The sequence below is a fragment of the Myotis myotis genome, unplaced genomic scaffold, assembly GCF_014108235.1.
Source record: "Myotis myotis isolate mMyoMyo1 unplaced genomic scaffold, mMyoMyo1.p scaffold_m19_p_13, whole genome shotgun sequence".
Lineage (NCBI taxonomy): Eukaryota > Metazoa > Chordata > Mammalia > Chiroptera > Vespertilionidae > Myotis > Myotis myotis.
Window position 1 is genome coordinate 1,168,316 of NW_023416317.1, and position 10,095 is coordinate 1,178,410.

At 47.5% G+C, this 10,095-nt stretch overlaps 1 long non-coding RNA gene across 1 annotated transcript; it reads right to left on the minus strand.

Moving 5' to 3' along the window:
- Positions 1 to 244: 244 nt before the first annotated feature.
- On the minus strand, positions 245 to 2,512 carry LOC118668642. Its single transcript, XR_004971689.1, has 2 exons — positions 1,618 to 2,512; positions 245 to 548 (listed from the first exon to the last, which is right to left on the minus strand). It is a non-coding gene; the product is annotated as an uncharacterized LOC118668642 (long non-coding RNA).
- Between the last annotated feature and the right edge of the window lie 7,583 nt (positions 2,513 to 10,095).

The window sequence follows — 10,095 nt, forward strand, 5'->3', positions numbered from 1 at the left end:
ATGTCTTTCCTGTGATGGGTCATGAAGATTTTCCCTTATTTTTCTTCTAAGTTTTATAATTTTATATTAAAATCTATGATTTAGTTTGAGTTAATTTTAGTACAAGATATGAGTTAGATCAGGGCTTATCTTCTTGCATATGAATTCACATGGTGGCCTGTAGTTTTATTTTTTCTACTCTCTTTGGTTTCAGTATTAGGATAAATGAGTTGGGAAGTGTGCCCTTCACTTCCATTTTCTGGAGAAAAAAAAAAATGCATAGAATTGCCATCATTTAATCATTAAGCATTGGTAGAATATTTCAGTGAAACCATCTGAATCTGCATATGTCCTTTAAAAGTTTTAAAATATGAATTCCAGATCTTGAAGGGCACAGCTGCTGTGAATAAGAGATCAGCCTCACCACCACCCAGACTGGCCTCAGACGCAACCCGGGACCCTACAGTCACTCCAGCCAAAGACCTGCTACCACAGCTGCAGACCAACAGACACTGGGACTCCAGCCTTTCTGGCCACAGGCTTCTGCAAGTCCCGGGCGTGTTCCCCTCCTAGGAAAAAAAATTGGGGGGGGGTTTAGAAGATTTTATTTCCCACATTTCTTTCTTTCTGAGAAAATATGAAATCTTGCATATAAGAGATCTTAAAAACAGAAACAGAAAAACCCCTACAGTAATGAGTACTCACAAAAGGGTAGACTGGGATATTGGCCTTAGGATCTTATCTCACACTAACCCAGCAGAGCAAATGAGTTCTGAGTGGCACAAAGCCCAAACAGCAGAGACAGGGAATTCCCTATGTTCATAAAATGGTGAAGAGCAAACTAAGTCCCCCAAAGATAAGAAAGCAAGCAAGGAACATCAGTAACCAAGTTACATTAGAGACAGACAAGAACTTTCACTACCTAAGAGTTTTCAGTGGCTGATGCCTTGAGAGGGAGAGCAGGAAGGATCCCCAAGATTAAAAATTTTCGGCAGCTGCTGCGAAGTTCCTGCAATCCCTGCCATGGGTTCAGCCTGCCACAAGCAGCTGGGACCCCCAGCCAAAGTGGGATGTGCCCCACCTTTAAACAAATTAAACCAAACAACAAAGACACAAAGCAACAATCAACAGAGACACTCTATGTACAATATTTACAGGTGCGCACAACCCACAGACAAGGGCTTCACACCATGATCCTTGTCTGTGCAGCCACAGAAACCTCAGAATGCCCTGCATTTAAAACCGATGGAAGCAGAGCAATGTGTCTCATCACAGATTGGATCAGACTAAGGGATTGGAGACCAGGCAAGGACCGGTGAAGGTCCCTTGCCACCCAGAGCTGATCAGGCTCATCCAGACTAGAGGCAGTAAAATGCCTCCCGTGCCATACACAGTACATGCTTCCTTACATGGAAGCCCAGACAACAGGCAGCAAGTGCTTCTTGTGCCACACAAAACGCTTGATTCTTCCTACAAAAACGCTTGATTCAACTTCAGTCTCAGGTGAGAGGAGAGGGATTGCTGAGGCTGCAGCTGGACCTCAGAACAGGAAATTCCTGGCAGGGCTGCAAATAAGAGTCCAGGTCTCAGCCCCAGGAACCCCCAGTCCAGGCGGCAAGTGGGATCCCCTGTACTCACCCCAGAGGAGTCTCGCACTTGTATCCCTTTGTAGTTACCAGAATATGTAACCGGACAACCAAGGGGTCCTTGCTGCCTGTCAGTGCGTGAGCCAATTCAGCAGAGACAGGGCTGCATCCTATGTGAGCGTTTATTCCAGTCCTGCCGGCAGCGTGGGAGGGCAGCAGGTCATCCACAGAAAGCTGCTCTGCAGCCCCATTAGCCAGCTGCTTGTATGGGGTCGGACAGGATTACATGGGAAGCAGGGACTGCAGGAGGGGAAGTAGGAGGCTGGGCGGGACTCCAGGGCCTGGGGGCGCACAACTCCCAGCCAGGTCAGAGTGTCCTTTCTTTAACCAACACAAGGCAGTCATGGCTAACGGACATTTCCCATAAGCAGAGCTGGTCCCACAATTCAATTTTTGCCCCTAACAGTTCCCGGAGGGGTGCCAAGGAGCGTAAGGCTGGAACTCGGGTTTGCGTCTGTCCTGCTGGTGGCCACTGCGCACAGCAATGCGGTGGGTGAGTTCCTCTCGCTGGAACCGGGAAGGCTCTGTATCTACACCCTGACGCACAGAGGCAGGGCAGCAGCTCGATGCCCGCGGCGGGTGAGGCACAGGTCGCCTTGGATGCGACTCTGGCGGAAGGAGGAGGACGCTGTGTCCTGGTGGGGCCAGTGCTGCACATTCACCCCAACAACACAGCAGTCGGACGTCACTGCGGCCCCACGGGATTCACCTCCAGCTGATGAGTCAAGGGTAATGGACACCGCACTGACCGGCCGGCCAAGCAATCCTCCCGAGACGGCAGAGCAGGAAAGTAGCGAATGTCAGCCAGTCAAATAAGAAGAGGGGGGAATTGTGAGAACAAACAAGTCACCTCCCTGTCACAGGAGAGAGTGTAGGCAGCCGCCAGCTTGCCCGCCATTTTGAAATGGCCGGGGTCCACCCCTCCCTTTGAATCAGCCAATCACGTGAGAGGGGGAGCCTAAGCTCCTCCCATCAAGAGTGAAGACAGATCACGTGTGTCGGGCATGACCCTGTGTGGACTGTGCTTCCAGCGGGCGCCCAGCCCTGCGCGCCTCCTGCAGGAGGAACTGGTCGCCCGCTGCGGGCTCCCAGCCCCGAGCGCCCCGCCTGCAGGGGGAACGGGGTCGCCCGCTGCGGGCTCCCAGCCCCGTGCGCCCCCCCTGCTGGGGAAACGGGGTCGCCCGCTGCGGGGTCCCAGCCCCGTGCGCCCCGCCTGCAGGGGGAACCGGGTCGCCCGCAGCGGGCGCCCAACGCCCTGGGTCTTCAGGACCCGGTTGGGCCACCTGACTCCTGACTGGGGACGAGGCGGCACTGTGTGGATCGCGACCACGTCTGTTACCCATGGCGGAGCCACACATCAGACCGCACCATGTACTACCCTCTCACTCTGCGTCCGCGGCTGGGTTCCGTGCCGACCGCCCTGCTGTCCTGAGCCGCTGCTGGCCCAGGCGCCTCCTCGCAGGTGGGCTGGCCGGGCGGCTGAGGCTTCCTCGCATCTCGGGCCTCAGCTGGGGCCCAGGGGCGTTCTCCGCGGCACCTGCCCCTCTCAGCCTCGGGGAGGCTAGTTCCACAGCAGAAGAGGGTGGCCCTGCCGCACAGCGTTCCCAAGCCTCTCTCTGCATCACGTTTGCTGGTGTCTGACGGGCCAAAGCAAGCTCCATCCGCCCAGCCTCCGGGTGGGGACGCCGGCTGGACCCTGGCAGTCCAGCGAGCCGGTGCGGCCAGCGAAGGCAGCGTCCACACCGCGGGGCCAAATGGCATCAACTCCTGGGCACTTGAAGTGTGGCTTGTGTAACTGAGACCCTTAATTTCCATTTTAATTGATTTTAGCTTAAATGTCAATAGCCAAGTATGGCTGGTATTTGCCACATTGGAGAGTTCAGATCTCACCATTGAGTCACCTCTGGTAAATTCCAGCCAAAATGTTTGTCATGACGCCATCAGTCCTGCTGACCTGGCTTCCAGTCCCGAGGACGGGTCTAGGAATAAGCTAGCTGGTGCGACACGGACAGCCAGGCCCATCTAGACGGCAAAACAGTCCACAGCCCAGCTGGCCTCTGCCTCCCACAAGCCAGTGCCATGGCGAGGGGCTCGGAGAGGTTGAAGAGAAAAGGGCCGGGCACTCAGATGGGTTTCTTCACAGGATTCCTGGATAGGACCAAACAGTTGCAAGGATGCTTTTTAGCTCAATTTGAGAAATTTGAATATGATGTAGCCATTCAATGGCATGAAAATGTACTGAAGTAGAAAGGTAAAGATCATTGACTAAAAAAGGTTAAGCTTTAGAACAGTAGACAGTGTAATCTCATGTTGGTAAAGGAGAACACATAAAATATATGTGAATATAAATACAGGTATAATACAGACATATAAAGGTTCAGAAGTATATGCACTAAAGTGTGAGATGTGACTCTGAGTGATAGGAAGGTAGATTTTGCCTGTTTGTGTTTCTAATTTTGTATGCATGTAAATGTGCTGCTTCTATAATAGTAAAGGTATTATTCATGCACTCAGGGGGTCCCTCAGCCCAGCCCGTGCCCTCTCACAGTCCGGAAGCCCTGAGGGATGTCCTTAGCGCTGCCACGGAGACGGGAGAGGCTCCGGCCACCACTGCTGAGCTCACCAGCCATGAGCCCGGCTTCTAGCTGAGCAGCGCTTCACCTGTGGGAGAGTACTGACCACCAGGGGGCAGCTCCTGCATTGAGCATCTGCCCCCTGGTGGTCAGTGTGTGTCATAGTGACCGGTCATTCTGCCATTTGGTCAATTTGCATATTAGCCTTTTATTACATAGGACTAGAGGCCCAGTGCATGAAAATTTGTGCACTTGGGGGTTGGGGCGGTCCCTCAGCCCAGCCTGCACCCCCTCACAATCCAGGACCCCTCGAGTAGGGTCCATAGGCCTGGCCTGAGATCAGGGCCTATGGGGCTTTTCTTCCCCTGGCTGCATGCAGCTGGCCCCACCCCCACCGCTGCCACTGCTTGCCATCTGTGCAGCACTGCCTCCCTCTCTCCTGCCACTGGTGGCCTCCCTCTGCAATCAACAGGCGTGGGGTTCAATGGCTTGGCTGGCTTGGACCTCCCTCTGCAGGGTAATCGTTGGCCGGCTGCCCACCTGCCACAGAGTCACCGCCAGTGGCCTGGGCCTCCCTCTTTCTTTGCTGGGGGGCGGGGCCAGCTCTGCGAGGGGCTGTCTGCCTACCTGATCACTCCTAACCACTTGCCTGCCTACCTGATCACCCTAATCGCTGGTCTACTTACCTGATCACCCCTAACCACTCTGCCTGCCTACCAAATCACCTCTAACCACTGGTCTGCTTACCTGATCACCCCTAACCACTCTGCCTGCCTGCCTGATCACCCCTAACCACTTGCTTGGGGGTGGGGCCAGCCCGGCGAGGGGCCATGGTGGTTTTGATCTCTGGTGTTATGCTTATGGTGGCTGGCCTTTTATTAAATAGGATGATAGACACTATGTGTCTAGCAGTTGCCAAAGATAAACAGCCATTATAGTGTGTGTGTGTGTGTGTGTGTGTGTGTTCATCATGATAACATTGCAAATATTTCCTGCAGACAGAGAAAGACTCCAGGGCTCTGAAGCTGCTGAGAGGCTGAGCTAATCTTAAAGGCCTGGTGGATGGATCACTTCTTCCTGAGCCACAGAATCCTCGGTGTCAAGCTGGACCAGCCAGTCAGCATGTCTCATCGAGTGGCGTGTTCTAGAGCATTCTAGTATGAATCATTCATAGAGGCTTCTAGTTAAGTTGCTTGGTTTTCCTCAGAAATAATGGCCCCAGGGACTGAATGCCACATGACAGAGGACATGAATAAATTGGTTCAGGCCCTGCCAGATGTTGAACAAATAGGAATATATCACAGGAAAAATGCTCCATCTATAATTAATGACAGCATTTTAAAGCTATACCAGAAATTGATAACAGTGCTTTCTTTGAATGCAACTTTCCCTTTAGTGATGTGCACATATTTTAAAATAGTTCTAATATTAAATATGCATTAAACTCTTATAGAAAATGTAACCACTGAATAGAAAAATATAATATTTATAAATGTCTTATTGTCACCCTTTATGCAGTTATTCACTCTGGGTGTACAATGTAGAAGTTTCAAGAACATAATGTTTATTGCACAAAGCCTGTTTAAGACTACCAAATAAAAAGCAAATTTATGGCTGCAGATTTTTTTTACAACTTTTTACATAATTGTCAAATTGCTGCTGTCATAATAAAAAGCAAGATTGCCACTAGTTTGTTTTATAATTACTTGGCTATCTTTTAAAATAAACATCATCATTTCTAAGTTACAAGTCCATTTTGGTAGCTAAAGCTTTCAAGCAGTCAACTGAATAATTAACTAGCAAGTCAAGAGCTTTTATTATCCCCCCCAATCCACCATTGAGCATGTGTGTGGAACAAATGGATACCTTCCTTTTTGAGACCCGTTAGGGAGAAAGGAGAATTTTAAAACTCTTATAGTCTAGCAAATAGCAGTTGTTCAAGTGTTACATTCTATCAGATAAAATTAAGTGAATCCAAGTTCTCTTCTCATTTGTATACTTTATGTCTTTGTTGGCATTCCTTATTCTGAGACACAATAGGCTGCCACACCTGGCCCCTGAGTTTCCAAAGCATTCAGTCATCACTCTACCGCCTACCTTCTATTAGTGCCGTTTCCCCTTAACTCTGGTAGTAAACAAAGCTTCAACGGATTCAGAGAATCTCTTCTTTTCTACAGTCTGCTACCACCAGCATTGTTATTAAGTCTGGCAAATGACACACAATATGATGTTTTGATTATAGACAAAGAATGATAGTGATTTTGTAATATTTTGCTCTTCACCATTATATTTACACAGAGCCCTCTCAAATTGCTTGTCCAGGATCCACCTACAATGTTTATTGAGCACAGTCATTTACAATGTATTTCATCTAAATGAGGAGGGTGGGAAGCATCATAGGAGCTGGACAGTATAAGTTGCATATATTCATTTATTTTATGTATTTGTGCTGGCAATATGCTAAGCATTATGGTAGGTGTTATGGACCCATGGGTGAACAATGCAGGCATTCACAGAATTTACAACCTGCCAGGGTAATAGCAGATATTAAAAATGTAATTAATAAATTAATCAACTAACTTCAATCATGAGAAGTGATATGAAGGAGAAAAATAGATGCAAGAAGTATGTAACACTGCATCTGACCTGTCAGGGCACAGGTGGTAGCAGCTGCATTCGGGGGGTCTGTTAGAAAAGGTAACTAAATACAATTCAAGCAGATGACTAGGAGGAGTTAGTAAGTGAAGAACAGAGAGAGTGTTACAGACAAGGGTGAGCAGCAACTGCAGAGGCCTTGAGATGGGAAGGGACACGACAGATGTAAGAAGAGACAGAAGCCAGATGTGGCTGACATGCAGGGAACAAAGGGAGAATGACACAGAGCAGGCTAGGGACATGGTGCAGATCAAATACAAGGTATTGAGTAGATTGGATGATCTGGGCTTAAAGTTGGATAAAAAGAACAGATAAATAGTGCACCACTTTAGCAAGAAAAAAACAAAACATCTCGTCAATGGTGTTTGAGCAGCGGTGTGTAGCCAAGTTGCATGCAGGTGTCTAGAGACAGGGTGCCCAGCTCAGAGGGTTCACAGAACCCTGCCCAAGGGGCTTATGTGCCTAGAGGTAGGAGGACAAAAGGAAATTATAGTTGAGACACAACTATTTGATGAGAGGGTGGATGAATATTGTGGGAAAGAGGAATTAAAAATAAGACTAAGAATATGAACCTCATACTGATGGCACTGCTTAGCCAATACCTAATGGCAGGTTGTGGATAAATATTCTAGCTTGACAGAACATGTTCTACACTGTTCCCCAAATGTTCCCGAGTGGGGTTGAGCCCCACTTTATGCTTTTCTCACCTGCTTGATAACACACCTTCTGCCTCTCACTTCCCTGTGTCCCTACTTTCTGAAACCATCTCCTGAAGAAACTCCTTGACCTCACATTCTTATCTCAGGGAATTAAACTAAAGAAGAAGGTGGTAGAGTAAGAGGAAGCTACACTGACACTCTCCCAGGACCAAACTGGAAATATAACTGAAATACAGAAAAACCACCGTGAAACTAGCTGGAGACAACTCTGATAACCAAGGATGGAAAGGGAAGACTACATAGAGACTGGCAGGAAGTGCAGAGGCACAAAAGGGCTGGCCAAGCTCCACAGACAGCAGTTGAATGTCTGGAGGGATATCTCAGCAGTGGAGGGTTCCCACTGAGAACTCTGGCATCTAAACCCCAAGCTGGGTTCCCAGCCCAGAGCACCAGAACTGAGAAATGTGCCCACAGAACATCTGGCTATGAAAAGGACCAGCATGCTGTCCGCCAGGGAGAGATGGCTGGAAATGCAGGCATCCTCTTAAAGGACCAACACACAAAATCTTGAATACAGCCACTTACCTTGGGCTCTGGAATAGGGAGGGCAGAATGGACTGGAGCTGTGTAAGGAGAGTCCAGGGTTGGGGGCTTTGGAGTTGGAGCTCAGTGGGCAGTCACCCCGGTTTCCTGTGCTGGGTCATTCCCTCGTGCTGCAGAGGGTATCTTTCTCCCCAGATCTTTGCTATCCAGGAGGGTTTTGTCTGGGGGGGAAGGCAATTGCCCCACCCTGTTGAAAGACCTCTAACCCCACTCTGTGGTCAATAGCCTAAGGCTAATCAAGCCTGAATATAATCAGACTACAGGCAGAGGGGGATCTCTGGAGGCTTTGAGTCTTTGCCTGACCTCCTTCTGACCCTGGGGATAGGAAAAGAAGACCCTGGTCCTTTTCAAAGCACATCTTGGTCCTTTTCAAAGACACCCAGCCCCAGCAGCGGAGCCACAGGCCATGTATGGCTCATAGCTCCAAACAGGGTACTCAGGACTAGTCAAAAACAAGATCTAACATTGGACTGCACTAGAGATTGGGAGTCATAGCAGACCTTGCTGCTACATAGACACAAACCCAAAAAGACAGCCAAAATGGAGCGACAAGAAAACAACCCCCAAATGAAAGAACAAGAGAATTCTCTGGAAGAGCTCAACAAAATGGAGATACGAACTTTATCAGATATACAGTTCAGAATAATGATGACAAAGATGCTCAGTTAGCATGAGAAAAGGCATAATAACTATGAAAAAAAACCATTCATAAATAAAGAATGACATAGGACAAATAAAGAACACAATGGAAGGAATACACAGCAGATTAAGGGAAGCCGAGGATTGGGTCAGTGAAAGAGAAGACAGCGTAGAAAAATCACTCCAAGAACCAAAAAGAAAAAACAAGAGGACAGTTTAAGGGAGCTGTGAGACAACATGAAAGGTAACAATATTCACATTGCAGGAGTACCAGAAATAAAAAAAAAAATTGAGCAAGAGATAGAGAACACATTTGAAGAAATAATAGCAGAAAACTTCCCTAACCTGGTGAAGGAAAGAGTCACACAAGTCCAGGAGGCACAGAGAGTCCTAAGCAAGAAGAACCCAAAGAGGTCTACACCATGACACATCATAAATAAAATGACAAAAATTAAAGACAAAGAGAGAATCTTAAAGGCAGCAAGAGAAAAGCAATTTGTTACCTACCGAGGAGCTGCCATAAGGCTATCAGTTGATTTCTCATCAGAACCTCTACAGTTCAGAAAGGAATGGCATGAAGTATTCAAGGTAATGAAAAGCAAGGATCTGAAAGCAAGAGTATTATATCTAGCAAGGCTATCATTCCAAATAGATGGTGAAATAAAGAGCTTCCCAGACAAAAAAAGGCTAAAGTTTATCACCACCAAAGCAGCACTGCAAGAAATGCTAAAGGGGCTGCTGTAATAAGAAGAAGAAGAAAGAGAGAGAGAGAGATGGGGGGGAGAGAGAGAGAAATATGCATACAGAATTAAAATGGCAATAAATACGTACCTATCAATAATAACCTTAAATGTAAATGGACTAAATGCTCCAATCAAAAGGTGTAGGGTAGCTGAATGGACACAAAAACATGACCCAATGATATGCTTTCTACAAGAGACCCACCTCAGAACAAAGGACTCACACAGGATGATAATATAGGGATGAAAAAATTTCCATGCAGTGGAGACAAAAAAAACCCAAAAACCTGGGGTAGCAATACTCAGATCTGACAAAATAGACTTCAAATGAAGGCCATCACAAGAGACAACAAATGTCACTACATAACACTAAAGAGATCGATCCAACAAGAGGATATAACCCTGGTAAACATATATGCATCCAATAAAAGAGCACTTAAATATATAAAACATTTCTAAAGGACTTTAAGGGAGAGATAAACAGCAATACAGTTATAATAGGGGACTTTAACATCCTGCTGACTTCGCTGGATAGAACTTCCAGACAAAAAATAGAACAAGGAAATAGTCTCTAAATAACATACTGGATCAGGTTGATTTA